The 16,482-nt window shown below is 52.8% G+C and overlaps 1 protein-coding gene across 1 annotated transcript in view; it reads right to left on the reverse strand.

Annotated features, from left to right (window-relative positions):
- Positions 1-16,482, reverse strand: part of LOC135050459 (ecto-ADP-ribosyltransferase 5-like) — a 181,770-nt gene that overhangs the window by 17,986 nt on the left and 147,302 nt on the right. The gene's annotated exons all lie outside the window — the stretch shown is intronic.

The raw sequence follows: 16,482 nt of genomic DNA on the forward strand, positions 1-16,482 counted from the left end.
GGAGGCCTGCATCCCATCTCTAAGCATTGTGGAGGCCTGCGTCCCATCTCTGAGCATGGTGGAGGTCTGTGTCCCATTTCTGGGCATGGTGGAGGCCTGTGTCCCATATCTAAGCATAGTGGAGGTCTGCGTCCCATCTCTGAGCATAGTGGAGGCCTGTGTCCCATCTCTGAGCATCATGGAGGCCTGTGTCCCATCACTGAATATCATAGAGGTCTGCTTCCCATCTCTGAGCATAGTGGAGGCCTGTGTCCCATCTCGGAGCATGGTGGAGGCCTGTGCCCCATCTCTGAGCATAGTGGAGGCCTGTGTCCCATCTCTGAGCATAGTGGAGGCCTGTGTCCCATCTCTGAGCATAGTGGAGGCCTGTGTCCCATCTCTGAGCATAGTGGAGGCCTGTGTCCCATCTCTGAGCATAGTGGAGGCCTGTGTCCCATCTCTAAGCATAGTGGAGGCCTGTGTCCCATCTCTGAGCATAGTGGAGGCCTGTGTCCCATCTCTGAGCATAGTGGAGGCCTGCACATGCACATGGGAAGCCCAAATTAACCTCTTACTTGCCTACTCTGCCGGAATGGCCAGAAGGCTCCAAAAAATCAGGTGGCTCTCCCGGCCCCCCGGAAGAGTAAGAAAGTCACCCAGGCGAGCGCCAGCCACCCGCAACCCCATGCATCCCCTAGCAGCCCCCCCCCCTTCCCATGCCGCTGTTCAAAGTGGGTGGCATGGGGGGTCAGGTTATGCATTTTGCGTCATCCTGGCCACGCCCCTACCTAGTAATGCCGATTGTCTCAGCATTGCATGCAGGGGTGGGCCACAATGATGCAATTGTGCGTCCATGCTCTCAATCCCACCCCTTATACGTCATCCGCCATCCCCACGCCACCCTGCTGCTCCGACATGGCTGCCTCCTCAAAGGAAGAAATACCTATTGGCAGTAAATACCGAATTATAATATATCGACATATACACAACACTGACAACCAATATACTGACACCAGTAGAATACCGACAAATATAATACCGACACGAACGGAACACCAGAACAACCATTATGTCGTCAGCTAAAATATCTACAGGACATAATACCGAACATCTCACAATGCTGAAGCGCTCATTATCCAGACAATCGCCGTGCGCACATAATTTAAGTACCGACAATCACAACACTGGCAGGAAGCCTTCAAGTCATAATTACTGACTGAGAAATCCCGACGTCCCCAAATGCTGAAGGTAAAATAACCGGCAGTCATCACCAATCATCAATAATCCCGACAGACCCCTTACACATGATCTAAAGATGAAATCAGTACGCCGGTGTTCCCAATCTGCGCTGACTGCACCTCTCACCCCATAGTCACACTGCTGCACCGCAATGATCCCTCATTCCTCTAACCCGGCTATCCTGCAGCACTGCCCTGTTACTCCTCATTTCACCTGCACCCATTATATCTGTGCTGACTGCACCTCTCACCCCATAGTCACACTGCTGCACCACAGTCATCCCTCATTCCCCTAACCTGGCTATCCTGCAGCACTGTCCTGTTACCCCCCATTTCACCTGCACCCATTATATCTGTGCTGACTGCACCTCTCACCCCATAGTCACACTGCAGCACCGCAGTCATCCCTCATTCCCCTAACCCGGCAATCCTGCAGCACTGTCCTGTTACCCCCCATTTCACCTGCACCCATTATATCTGCACTGACTGCACCCCTCACCCCATAGTCACACTACTGCACCGCAGTCATCCCTCATTCCCCTAACCCAGCTATCCTGCAGCACTGCCCTGTTACCCCCCATTTCACCTGCACCCATTATAGCAGCGCTGACTGCACCTCTCACCCCATAGTCACACTGCTGCACCGCAATCATCCCTCATTCCCCTAACCCGGCTATCCTGCAGCACTGTCCTGTTACTCCCCTTTTCACCTGCTCCCATTATATCTGTGCTGACTGCACCTCTCACCCCATAGTCACACTGCTGCACCGCAGTCATCCCTCATTCCCCTAACCCGGCTATCCTGCAGCACTGTCCTGTTACTCCCCATTTCACCTGCACCCATTATATCTGCACTGACTGCACCTCTCACCCCATAGTCACACTGCTGCACCACAATCATCCCTCATTCCCCTAACCTGGCTATCCTGCAGCACTGTCCTGTTACTCCCCATTTCACCTGCACCCATTATATCTGCACTGACTGCACCTCTCACCCCATAGTCACACTGCTGCACCGCAGTCATCCCTCATTCCCCTAACCTGGCTATCCTGCAGCACTGTCCTGTTACTCCCCATTTCACCTGCACCCATTATATCTGCACTGACTGCACCCCTCACCCCATAGTCACACTGCTGCACCGCAATCATCCCTCATTACTCTAACCTGGCTATCCTGCAGCACTGTCCTGTTACTCCCCATTTCACCTGCACCCATTATATCTGCACTGACTGCACCTCTCACCCCATAGTCACACTGCTGCACCGCAGTCATCCCTCATTCCCCTAACCCAGCTATCCTGCAGCACTGCCCTGTTACCCCCCATTTCACCTGCACCCATTATAGCAGCGCTGACTGCACCTCTCACCCCATAGTCACACTGCTGCACCGCAGTCATCCCTCATTCCCCTAACCCGGCTATCCTGCAGCACTGTCCTGTTACTCCCCATTTCACCTGCACCCATTATATCTACACTGACTGCACCTCTCACCCCATAGTCACACTGCTGCACCGCAATCATCCCTCATTCCCCTAACCTGGCTATCCTGCAGCACTGTCCTGTTACCCCCCAATTCACCTGCACCCATTATATCTTCACTGACTGCACCTCTCACCCCATAGACACACTGCTGCACCGCAATCATCCCTCATTCCTCTAACCCGGCTATCCTGCAGCACTGTCCTGTTACTCCCCATTTCACCTGCGCCCATTATATCTGCACTGACTGCACCCCTCACCCCATAGTCACACTGCTGCACCACAGTCATCCCTCATTCCCCTAACCCGGCTATCCTGCAGCACTGTCCTGTTACTCCCCATTTCACCTGCACCCATTATATCTGTGCTGACTGCACCTCTCACCCCATAGTCACACTGCTGCACCGCAGTCATCCCTCATTCTCCTAACCTGAATATCCTGCAGCACTGCCCTGTTACTCCCCATTTCACCTGCACCCATTATATCTGCACTGACTGCACCTCTCACCCCATAGTCACACTGCTGCACCGCAGTCATCCCTCATTCCCCTAACCTGGCTATCCTGCAGCACTGCCCTGTTACTCCCCATTTCACCTGCACCCATTATATCTGCACTGACTGCACCTCTCACCCCATAGTCACACTGCTGCACCGCAGTCATCCCTCATTCCCCTAACCTGGCTATCCTGCAGCACTGTCCTGTTACTCCCCATTTCACCTGCACCCATTATATCTGCACTGACTGCACCTCTCACCCCATAGTCACACTGCTGCACCGCAGTCATCCCTCATTCCCCTAACCTGGCTATCCTGCAGCACTGTCCTGTTACCCCCCATTTCACCTGCACCCATTATATCTGCACTGACTGCACCCCTCACCCCATAGTCACACTGCTGCACCACAATCATCCCTCATTCTCCTAACCTGGCTATCCTGCAGCACTGCCCTGTTACACCCCATTTCACCTGCACCCATTATATCTGCACTGACTGCACCCCTCACCCCATAGTCACACTGCTGCACCGCAATCATCCCTCATTCCCCTAACCCGGCTATCCTGCAGCACTGTCCTGTTACTCCCCATTTCACCTGCACCCATTATATCTGCACTGACTGCACCTCTCACCCCATAGTCACACTGCTGCACCGCAGTCATCCCTCATTCTCCTAACCTGGCTATCCTGCAGCACTGTCCTGTTACTCCCCATTTCACCTACACCCATTATATCTGTGCTGACTGCACCTCTCACCCCATAGTCACACTGCTGCACCGCAATCATCCCTCATTCCCCTAATCCCGGCTATCCTGCAGCACTGTCCTGTTACCCCCCATTTCACCTGCACCCATTATATCTGCACTGACTGCACCTCTCACCCCATAGTCACACTGCTGCACCGCAGTCATCCCTCATTCCCCTAACCTGGCTATCCTGCAGCACTGTCCTGTTGCTCCTCATTTCACCTGCACCCATTATATCTGCACTGACTGCACCTCTCACCCCATAGTCACACTGCTGCACCGCAATCATCCCTCATTCCTCTAACCCAGCTATCCTGCAGCACTGCCCCTGTTACTCCCCATTTCACCTGCACCCATTATATCTGCACTGACTGCACCCCTCACCCCATAGTCACACTGCTGCACCGCAGTCATTCCTCATTCCCCTAACCCGGCTATCCTGCAACACTGTCCTGTTACTCCCCATTTCACCTGCACCCATTATATCTGCACTGACTGCACCCCTCACCCCATAGTCACACTGCTGCACCGCAGTCATCCCTCATTCCCCTAACCCGGCTATCCTGCAGCACTGCCCTGTTACTCCCCATTTCACCTGCACCCATTATATCTGCACTGACTGCACCCCTCACCCCATAGTCACACTGCTGCACCACAGTCATCCCTCATTCCCCTAACCCGGCTATCCTGCAGCACTGTCCTCTTACTCCCCATTTCACCTGCACCCATTATATCTGCACTGACTGCACCTCTCACCCCATAGTCACACTGCTGCACCACAGTCATCCCTCATTCCCCTAACCCGGCTATCCTGCAGCACTGTCCTGTTACTCCCCATTTCACCTGCACCCATTATATCTGCACTGACTGCACCTCTCACCCCATAGTCACACTGCTGCACCACAGTCAATCCTCATTCCCCTAACCCGGCTATCCTGCAGCACTGTCCTGTTACTCCCCATTTCACCTGCACCCATTATATCTGCACTGACTGCACCTCTCACCCCATAGTCACACTGCTGCACCACAGTCATCCCTCATTCCCCTAACCCGGCTATCCTGCAGCACTGTCCTGTTACTCCCCATTTCACCTGCACCCATTATATCTGTGCTGACTGCACCTCTCACCCCATAGTCACACTGCTGCACCGCAGTCATCCCTCATTCCCCTAACCCGGCTATCCTGCAGTACTGCCCTGTTACTCCCCATTTCACCTGCTCCCATTATATCTGCACTGACTGCACCTCTCACCCCATAGTTACACTGCTGCACCACAGTCATCCCTCATTCCTCTAACCCGGCTATCCTGCAGCACTGTCCTGTTACTCCCCATTTCACCTACACCCATTATATCTGCACTGACTGCACCTCTCACCCCATAGTCACACTGCTGCACCACAGTCATCCCTCATTCCCCTAACCCGGCTATCCTGCAGCACTGTCCTGTTACTCCCCATTTCACCTACACCCATTATATCTGCACTGACTGCACCTCTCACCCCATAGTCACACTGCTGCACCGCAATCATCCCTCATTCCCCTAACCCGGCTATCCTGCAGCACTGTCCTGTTACTCCCCATTTCACCTTCACCCATTATATCTGCACTGACTGCACCTCTCACCCCATAGTCACACTGCTACACCGCAGTCATCCCTCATTCTCCTAACCCGGCTATCCTGCAGCACTGCCCTGTTACTCCCCATTTCACCTGCACCCATTATATCTGCACTGACTGCACCTCTCACCCCATAGTTACACTGCTGCACCACAGTCATCCCTCATTCCTCTAACCCGGCTATCCTGCAGCACTGTCCTGTTACTCCCCATTTCACCTGCGCCCATTATATCTGTGCTGACTGCACCTCTCACCCCATAGTCACACTGCTGCACCGCAATCATCCCTCATTCCCCTAACCCGGCTATCCTGCAGCACTGTCCTGTTACTCCCCATTTCACCTGCACCCATTATATCTGCACTGACTGCACCTCTCACCCCATAGTCACACTGCTGCACCGCAATCATCCCTCATTCCCCTAACCCGGCTATCCTGCAGCACTGCCCTGTTACTCCCCATTTCACCTGCACCCATTATATCTGCACTGACTGCACCTCTCACCCCATAGTCACACTGCTGCACCGCAGTCATCCCTCATTTCCCTAACCCGGCTATCCTGCAGCACTGCCCTGTTACTCCCCATTTCACCTGCACCCATTATATCTGCACTGACTGCACCTCTCACCCCATAGTCATACTGCTGCACCGCAATCATCCCTCATTCCCCTAACCCGGCTATCCTGCAGCACTGCCCTGTTACTCCCCATTTCACCTGCACCCATTATATCTGCACTGACTGCACCTCTCACCCCATAGTCATACTGCTGCACAGCAGTCATCCCTCATTCCCCTAACCCGGCTATCCTGCAGCACTGCCCTGTTACTCCCCATTTCACCTGCACCCATTATATCTGCACTGACTGCACCTCTCACCCCATAGTCACACTGCTGCACCGCAGTCATCCCTCATTCCCCTAACCCGGCTATTCTGCAGCACTGCCCTGTTACTCCCCATTTCACCTGCACCCATTATATCTGCACTGACTGCACCTCTCACCCCATAGTCACACTGCTGCACCGCAGTCATCCCTCATTTCCCTAACCCGGCTATCCTGCAGCACTGCCCTGTTACTCCCCATTTCACCTGCACCCATTATATCTGTGCTGACTGCACCTCTCACCCCATAGTCACACTGCTGCACTGCAGTCATCCCTCATTCCCCTAACCCGGCTATCCTGCAGCACTGCCCTGTTACTCCCCATTTCACCTGCACCCATTATATCTGCACTGACTGCACCCCTCACCCCATAGTCACACTGCTGCACCACAGTCATCCCTCATTCCCCTAACCCGGCTATCCTGCAGCACTGTCCTGTTACTCCCCATTTCACCTGCGCCCATTATATCTGCACTGACTGCACCTCTCACCCCATAGTCACACTGCTGCACCGCAGTCATCCCTCATTCCTCTAACCCGGCTATCCTGCAGCACTGTCCTGTTACTCCCCATTTCACCTGCGCCCATTATATCTGCACTGACTGCACCTCTCACCCCATAGTCACACTGCTGCACCACAGTCATCCCTCATTCTCCTAACCTGGCTATCCTGCAGCACTGCCCTGTTACTCCCCATTCACCTGCACCCATTATATCTGCACTGACTGCACCTCTCACCCCATAGTCACACTGCTGCACCGCAGTCATCCCTCATTCCCCTATCCCGGCTATCCTGCAGCACTGCCCTGTTACTCCCCATTTCACCTACACCCATTATATCTGCACTGACTGCACCTCTCACCCCATAGTCACACTGCTGCACCGCAGTCATCCCTCATTCCCCTAACCTGGCTATCCTGCAGCACTGTCCTGTTACTCCCCATTTCACCTGCACCCATTATATCTGCACTGACTGCACCTCTCACCCCATAGTCACACTGCTGCACCGCAGTCATCCCTCATTCCCCTAACCCGGCTATCCTGCAGCACTGTCCTGTTACTCCCCATTTCACCTGCACCCATTATATCTGCACTGACTGCACCTCTCACCCCATAGTCATACTGCTGCACCGCAATCATCCCTCATTCCCCTAACCCGGCTATCCTGCAGCACTGCCCTGTTACTCCCCATTTCACCTGCACCCATTATATCTGCACTGACTGCACCTAGTCTCACCCCATAGTCATACTGCTGCACCACAGTCATCCCTCATTCCCCTAACCCGGCTATCCTGCAGCACTGCCCTGTTACTCCCCATTTCACCTGCACCCATTATATCTGCACTGACTGCACCTCTCACCCCATAGTCACACTGCTGCACCGCAGTCATCCCTCATTCCCCTAACCCGGCTATCCTGCAGCACTGCCCTGTTACTCCCCATTTCACCTGCACCCATTATATCTGCACTGACTGCACCTCTCACCCCATAGTCACACTGCTGCACCGCAGTCATCCCTCATTCCCCTAACCTGGCTATCCTGCAGCACTGTCCTGTTACTCCCCATTTCACCTGCACCCATTATATCTGTGCTGACTGCACCTCTCACCCCATAGTCGCACTGCTGCAGCGCAGTCATCCCTCATTCCCCTAACCCGGCTATCCTGCAGCACTGCCCTGTTACTCCCCATTTCACCTGCACCCATTATATCTGCACTGACTGCACCTCTCACCCCATAGTCACACTGCTGCACCGCAGTCATCCCTCATTCCCCTAACCTGGCTATCCTGCAGCACTGCCCTGTTACTCCCCATTTCACCTGCACCCATTATATCTGTGCTGACTGCACCTCTCACCCCATAGTCACACTGCTGCACTGCAGTCATCCCTCATTCCCCTAACCCGGCTATCCTGCAGCACTGCCCTGTTACTCCCCATTTCACCTGCACCCATTATATCTGCACTGACTGCACCTCTCACCCCATAGTCACACTGCTGCACCGCAATCATCCCTCATTCCTCTAACCCGGCTATCCTGCAGCACTGTCCTGTTACTCCCCATTTCACCTGCGCCCATTATATCTGCACTGACTGCACCTCTCACCCCATAGTCACACTGCTGCACCGCAGTCATCCCTCATTCCCCTAACCTGGCTATCCTGCAACACTGTCCTGTTACTCCCCATTTCACCTGCACCAATTATATCTGCACTGACTGCACCTCTCACCCCATAGTCACACTGCTGCACCGCAATCATCCCTCACTCCCCTAACCCGGATATCCTGCAGCACTGCCCTGTTACCCCCCATTTCACCTACACCCATTATATCAGCGCTGACTGCACCTCTCACCCCATAGTCACACTGCTGCACCGCAGTCATCCCTCATTCCCCTAACCTGGCTATCCTGCAGCACTGCCCTGTTTCTCCCCATTTCACCTGCACCCATTATATCTGCACTGACTGCACCTCTCACCCCATAGTCACACTGCTGCACCGCAGTCATCCCTCATTCCCCTAACCCGGCTATCCTGCAGCACTGTCCTGTTACCCCCCATTTCACCTGCACCCATTATATCTGTGCTGACTACACCTCTCACCCCATAGTCACACTGCTGCACCACAATCATCCCTCATTCCCCTAACCTGGCTATCCTGCAACACTGTCCTGTTACTCCCCATTTCACCTGCACCCATTATATCTGCACTGACTGCACCTCTCACCCCATAGTCACACTGCTGCACCACAGTCATCCCTCATTCCCCTAACCTGGCTATCCTGCAGCACTGCCCTGTTACTCACCATTTCACCTGCACCCATTATATCTGCACTGACTGCACCTCTCACCCCATAGTCACACTGCTGCACCGCAGTCATCCCTCATTCCCCTAACCCGGCTATCCTGCAGCACTGTCCTGTTACCCCCCATTTCACCTGCACCCATTATATCTGCGCTGACTGCACCTCTCACCCCATAGTCACACTGCTGCACCACAATCATCCCTCATTCCCCTAACCTGGCTATCCTGCAACACTGTCCTGTTACTCCCCATTTCACCTGCACCCATTATATCTGCACTGACTGCACCTCTCACCCCATAGTCACACTGCTGCACCACAGTCATCCCTCATTCCCCTAACCTGGCTATCCTGCAGCACTGCCCTGTTACCCCCCATTTCACCTACACCCATTATATCTGTGCTGACTGCACCTCTCACCCCATAGTCACACTGCTGCACCGCAGTCATCCCTCATTCCTCTAACCTGGCTATCCTGCAGCACTGTCCTGTTACCCCCCATTTCACCTGCACCCATTATATCTGCGCTGACTGCACCTCTCACCCCATAGTCACACTGCTGCACCACAGTCATCCCTCATTCCCCTAACCCGGCTATCCTGCAGCACTGTCCTGTTACTCCCCATTTCACCTACACCCATTATATCTGCACTGACTGCACCCCTCCCCATAGTCACACTGCTGCACCGCAGTCATCCCTCATTCTCCTAACCTGGCTATCCTGCAGCACTGTCCTGTTACTCCCCATATTACCTGCACCCATTATATCTGCACTGACTGCACCTCTCGCCCCATAGTCACACTGCTGCACCGCAATCATCCCTCATTCCCCTAACCGGGCTATCCAGCAGCACTGTCCTGTTACCCCCATTTCACCTGCGCCCATTATATCTGCACTGACTGCACCTCTCACCCCATAGTCACACTGCTGCACCACAGTCATCCCTCATTCCCCTAACCCGGCTATCCTGCAGCACTGCCCTGTTACTCCCCATTTCACCTGCACCCATTATATCTGCACTGACTGCACCTCTCACCCCATAGTCACACTGCTGCACCGCAATCATCCCTCATTCCCCTAACCCGGCTATCCTGCAGCACTGTCCTGTTACTCCCCATTTCACCTGCACCCATTATATCTGCACTGACTGCACCTCTCACCCCATAGTCACACTGCTGCACCGCAGTCATCCCTCATTCCCCTAACCTGGCTATCCTGCAGCACTGTCCTGTTACCCCCCATTTCACCTGCACCCATTATATCTGTGCTGACTGCACCTCTCACCCCATAGTCACACTGCTGCACCGCAATCATCCCTCATTCCCCTAACCCAGCTATCCTGCAGCACTGTCCTGTTACCCCCCATTTCACCTGCACCCATTATATCTGCACTGACTGCACCTCTCACCCCATAGTCACACTGCTGCACCGCAGTCATCCCTCATTCCCCTAACCTGGCTATCCTGCAGCACTGTCCTGTTACCCCCCATTTCACCTGCACCCATTATATCTGCACTGACTGCACCTCTCACCCCATAGTCACACTGCTGCACCGCAGTCATCCCTCATTCCCCTAACCTGGCTATCCTGCAGCACTGTCCTGTTACCCCCCATTTCACCTGCACCCATTATATCTGTGCTGACTGCACCTCTCACCCCATAGTCACACTGCTGCACCGCAATCATCCCTCATTCCCCTAACCTGGCTATCCTGCAACACTGTCCTGTTACCCCCCATTTCACCTGCACCCATTATATCTGCACTGACTGCACCTCTCACCCCATAGTCACACTGCTGCACCGCAGTCATCCCTCATTCCCCTAACCCAGCTATCCTGCAGCACTGTCCTGTTACCCCCCATTTCACCTGCACCCATTATATCTGCACTGACTGCACCTCTCACCCCATAGTCACACTGCTGCACCGCAGTCATCCCTCATTCCCCTAACCTGGCTATCCTGCAGCACTGTCCTGTTACCCCCCATTTCACCTGCACCCATTATATCTGCACTGACTGCACCTCTCACCCCATAGTCACACTGCTGCACCGCAGTCATCCCTCATTCCCCTAACCTGGCTATCCTGCAGCACTGTCCTGTTACCCCCCATTTCACCTGCACCCATTATATCTGTGCTGACTGCACCTCTCACCCCATAGTCACACTGCTGCACCGCAATCATCCCTCATTCCCCTAACCCAGCTATCCTGCACCCCTCCCCATAGTCACACTGCTGCACCGCAGTCATCCCTCATTCTCCTAACCTGGCTATCCTGCAGCACTGTCCTGTTACTCCCCATATTACCTGCACCCATTATATCTGCACTGACTGCACCTCTCGCCCCATAGTCACACTGCTGCACCGCAATCATCCCTCATTCCCCTAACCGGGCTATCCTGCAGCACTGTCCTGTTACCCCCATTTCACCTACACCCATTATATCTGCACTGACTGCACCCCTCCCCATAGTCACACTGCTGCACCGCAGTCATCCCTCATTCCCCTAACCCGGCTATCCTGCAGCACTGTCCTGTTACTCCTCATTTCACCTGCACCCATTATATCTGCACTGACTGCACCTCTCACCCCATAGTCACACTGCTGCACCGCAGTCATCCCTCATTCCCCTAACCCAGCTATCCTGCAGCACTGTCCTGTTACCCCCCATTTCACCTGCACCCATTATATCTGCACTGACTGCACCTCTCACCCCATAGTCACACTGCTGCACCGCAGTCATCCCTCATTCCCCTAACCGGGCTATCCTGCAGCACTGTCCTGTTACCCCCATTTCACCTACACCCATTATATCTGCACTGACTGCACCCCTCCCCATAGTCACACTGCTGCACCGCAGTCATCCCTCATTCCCCTAACCCGGCTATCCTGCAGCACTGTCCTGTTACTCCTCATTTCACCTGCACCCATTATATCTGCACTGACTGCACCTCTCACCCCATAGTCACACTGCTGCACCACAGTCATCCCTCATTCCTCTAACCTGGCTATCCTGCAGCACTGCCCTGTTACTCCCCATTTCACCTGCACCCATTATATCTGTGCTGACTGCACCTCTCACCCCATAGTCACACTGCTGCACCGCAGTCATCCCTCATTCTCCTAACCCGGCTATCCTGCAGCACTGTCCTGTTACTCCCCATTTCACCTGCGCCCATCCCTCATTCCCCTAACCCGGCTATCCTGCAGCACTGTCCTGTTACTCCTCATTTCACCTGCACCCATTATATCTGCACTGACTGCACCTCTCACCTCATAGGTATTTCAGTAGTCGGTATTATGTATGTGTCGGGATATTGACCATATGAATGTACAAAATGCCGGTATAACAGTGGCGATGAAGTGAATGTCGTTACTTCAGTTGTATGTAAATCATAACGTATCGCTACAACAACTACAGGAATGCTGTAGAGTCCTGGGCGTAGCGCAATTACACTCCACCCTTCTGTTCTCCTTGCATCTTTCTAGCCCCCTCTTCATGCCCCCAACATGTGGATACATCAGGATTTCTTCATTCGGTGTTCTAACATGAAGTGGGCCTGTCCGGATTCCTGATGAAAGGTGTTATGCCGGTATCGTCAGTGTCGGCATGTACATATGGCGGGATATATTCTGTCTGTGTTTTGACCTAAAGGGGGCGCTGTCGGAGATGCGATTGTTGGTGATGTGACTGCCGGTATTTGGATTCAGTACACATATTGTTTTTCGTGATTATAACTGTGTCGGTATTTTAACATGTTCAGCATTATGTTAGTATGTAGTTTGATCATGTCGATATACTGTATTGAATGTATTTATTTTCAACAGTCGGTATTATGTATGTGACCATATGGAATTCACAGCATGTCGGTATAACAGTGATGGTGAAGTAATTGTATTTCAGTTGTAGGTTAATCATACTGGGTGGGATGTACTAATAGACATCGCTGCTGATCGCATATATACTAAAATATTATTATTATTATTATTATATTATTATTATTATCCTATTATTTATATGGCGCCACAAGGGATCCGCAGCGCCCATTACACAGTACATAATCAAATTAGCAAACAAGAAAACAGCACTTACAGTACAGGGACAATATAGGACAGGTATAGAAAATCCGGGGTAGGTGCCATCAAAGGGAGTATGGAGTATAAAATAAAGGGGGTCATTCCGAGTTGATCGCTAGCTGAAATTGTTTGTTTTCAGGGAGTGATCGGAAAAACGCAGGCGTGCCAGGAAAAATGCAGGCGTGGCTGGCCGAACGCAGGGCGTGTTTGTGACGTCAAAACAGGAACTGAACAGTTTGAAGTGGTCGCAAGTGCTGAGTAGGTCTGGAGCTACTCTGAAACTGCAAAAAAAATTTTCGTAGTCACTCTGCGATCCTTTCGTTCGCACTTCTGCTAAGCTAAACTACACTCCCAGTGGGAGGCGGCATAGCGTTTGCACGGCTGCTAAAAACTGCTAGCGAGCGATCAACTCGGAATGACCCCCAGTGTAAGTAAGAAAAGCAAAGGCACATGAGGAAAGAAGTCTCTGCTCTTGCCAGCTTACAATCTAAAAAGTGAGGTGCTAAGAGACCGGGGTGACACAAAAGGGGTAGACAGTGAGCATAGACAAGAGGGTTAGGAGGAGAGTTGGCTGGGTATGGTGAAGAAGTGGGTCTTGAGAGCCCGTTTGAAGTTTTGTAGAGAGGTGGAGTCGGATGGGGAGAGGAAGAGAATTCCAGAGAAAGGGAGCAGCACGTGAGAAATCTTGTAGGTAGGAATGGGAGGAGGTAATTAGTTGGCAGGAGAGACGGTGTGCATTAGCAGAGTGAAGAGGATGGGTGAGAATGTAAAGGGTGATAAGGTCAGAGATGTAAGAGGGAGAAGAGTGGTTGAGGGCTTTGTAGGTGAGTGTGAGAAGCTTGAATTGGATTCTGAATGGGAAGGGGAGCCAGTGAAGATCCTGCAAGAGAGGGGATGTGGATGTAGTACGTTTGCTGAGGAAGATGAGATGGGCAGCAGCATTGAGGATAGATTGGAGTGGAGAGAGGCATTTTGAGGGAGGCCAGATAGGAGGAGATTACAGTAGTCCAATCTGGAGATGACCAGTGAGTGGATGAGGGTCTTTGTAGCGTCCTGGGTGAGAGAGGGTCTGATCCTGGAGATGTTTTTGAGATGGAAATGGCAGGTTTTTGAGAGGTGCTGAATGTGTGGTGAGATGGGTCGGTAGTTGGAGAGATTGGTTGGATCAAGGGTAGGTTTTTTTTAAGAAAAGGGGAGACAAGGGCATGCTTGAAGGCAGAAGGGACAGTGCCTGAGGAGAGGGAGAGATTGAGTAGATGGGCAAGATGGGAACAGCAGAAGAAAAGAGGAAGCGGGAAAGGCGTGAGGGAATAGGGTCAAGGGGGGAGGTAGAGGGGGGTGAGGACCGGATGAGGACCACGACTTCCTCTCCAGATACAGGGAAGAAAGATGTCAGAGTTGGTAGGAGGGAAGGAGAGGGGGGGGGGGGTTGAGAAATGGAGGAGGGGGGTTGCTCAGGTTCTGGTGGGATGTTATGTCCTGACGAATGGAGTAAATTTTGGATGTGAAGTAGGTGTCAAAGTCAAGAGCAGAAACTGAAGAGGGGAGTTGAGGTGGGGGTGGGCAGAGGAGTGAGTAACAGTGGCAAAGAGGCGCCTGGGGTTTGAGGATTGGGAGGAGACGAGGTTTTTGAAGTAAGATTGTTTAGAGAGGGTAAGGACAGCAAAGTAGGATGAGAGCATAAATTTCTAGTGGAGGAATGCGCTTAGCATTGCGGAGGACAGATCTTCCGATAAGAGCTAACCATTGCGATTCCCGGCATCTCCCTGACTTCCGGGTTTTGCCCCCCGAAGTAATTCTGCACATGCACAGAATGACGGGGCTGGCCGCAGGGGTCCCTCACACCAGCGCTGCGGAGAGAAGCCCATAGGCTTCTATGGGGTATCGCCAGCAAAACTGGCATTCCCCTCCGCGGCGCTGACCCAGCAGCTGGGGCTTTGTACATTAGGAAAATGCAGTAAGCAGGAGTTTACCACATTTTCCACTTAGTACACCCCACCCAACTAAACCCCTGTCACCCCTGCCTGTCCCTTTCACCTCTGTCCTGGTCCTGTATCCCATCTCTGCTGTCCCTTCTGTTCTGTCCCTGTCACATCTGTCCTGTCTATTCTGTTCTGTCTCTGTCACCTCTGTCCTGTCTATTCTGTTCTGTCCCTGTCACCTCTGTCCTGTCTATTCTGTTCTGTCCCTGCCACCTCTGTCCTGTCTATTCTGTTCTGTCCCTGTCACCTCCGTCCTGTCTATTCTGTTCTGTCCCTGTCACCTCTGTCCTGTCTATTCTGTTCTGTCCCTGCTACCTCTGTCCTGTCTATTCTGTTCTGTCCCTGCCACCTCTGTCCTGTCTATTCTGTTCTGTCCCTGCCACCTCTGTCCTGTCTATTCTGTTCTGTCCCTGCCACCTCTGTCCTGTCTATTCTGTTCTGTCCCTGCTACCACTGTCCTGTCTATTCTGTTCTGTCCCTGCCACCTCTGTCCTGTCTATTCTGTTCTGTCCCTGCCACCTCTGTCCTGTCTATTCTGTTCTGTCCCTGCCACCTCTGTCCTGTCTATTCTGTTCTGTCCCTGTCACCTCTGTCCTGTCTATTCTGTTCTGTCCCTGCCACCTCTGTCCTGTCTATTCTGTTCTGTCCCTGCCACCTCTGTCCTGTCTATTCTGTTCTGTCCCTGCCACCTCTGTCCTGTCTATTCGGTTCTGTCCCTGCCACCTCTGTCCTGTCTATTCGGTTCTGTCCCTGCCACCTCTGTCCTGTCTATTCTGTTCTGTCCCTGTCACCTCTGTCCTGTCTATTCTGTTCTGTCCCTGCCACCTCTGTCCTGTCTATTCTGTTCTGTCCCTGCCACCTCTGTCCTGTCTATTCTGTTCTGTCCCTGCCACCTCTGTCCTGTCTATTCTGTTCTGTCCCTGTCACCTCTGTCCTGTCTATTCTGTTCTATCCCTGTCACCTCTGTACTGTCTATTCTGTTCTGTCCCTGCCACCTCTGTCCTGTCTATTCTGTTCTGTCCTTGTCACCTCTGTCCTGTCTATTCTGTTCTGTCCCTGCCATCTCTGTCCTGTCTATTCTGTTCTATCCCTGTCACCTCTGTCCTGTCTATTTTGTTCTGTCCCTGTCACCTCTGTCCTGTCTATTCTGTCCTGTCGCTGTCACCTCTGTCCTGTCTATTCTGTCCT

Source organism: Pseudophryne corroboree, chromosome 2, assembly GCF_028390025.1.
Source record: "Pseudophryne corroboree isolate aPseCor3 chromosome 2, aPseCor3.hap2, whole genome shotgun sequence".
Lineage (NCBI taxonomy): Eukaryota > Metazoa > Chordata > Amphibia > Anura > Myobatrachidae > Pseudophryne > Pseudophryne corroboree.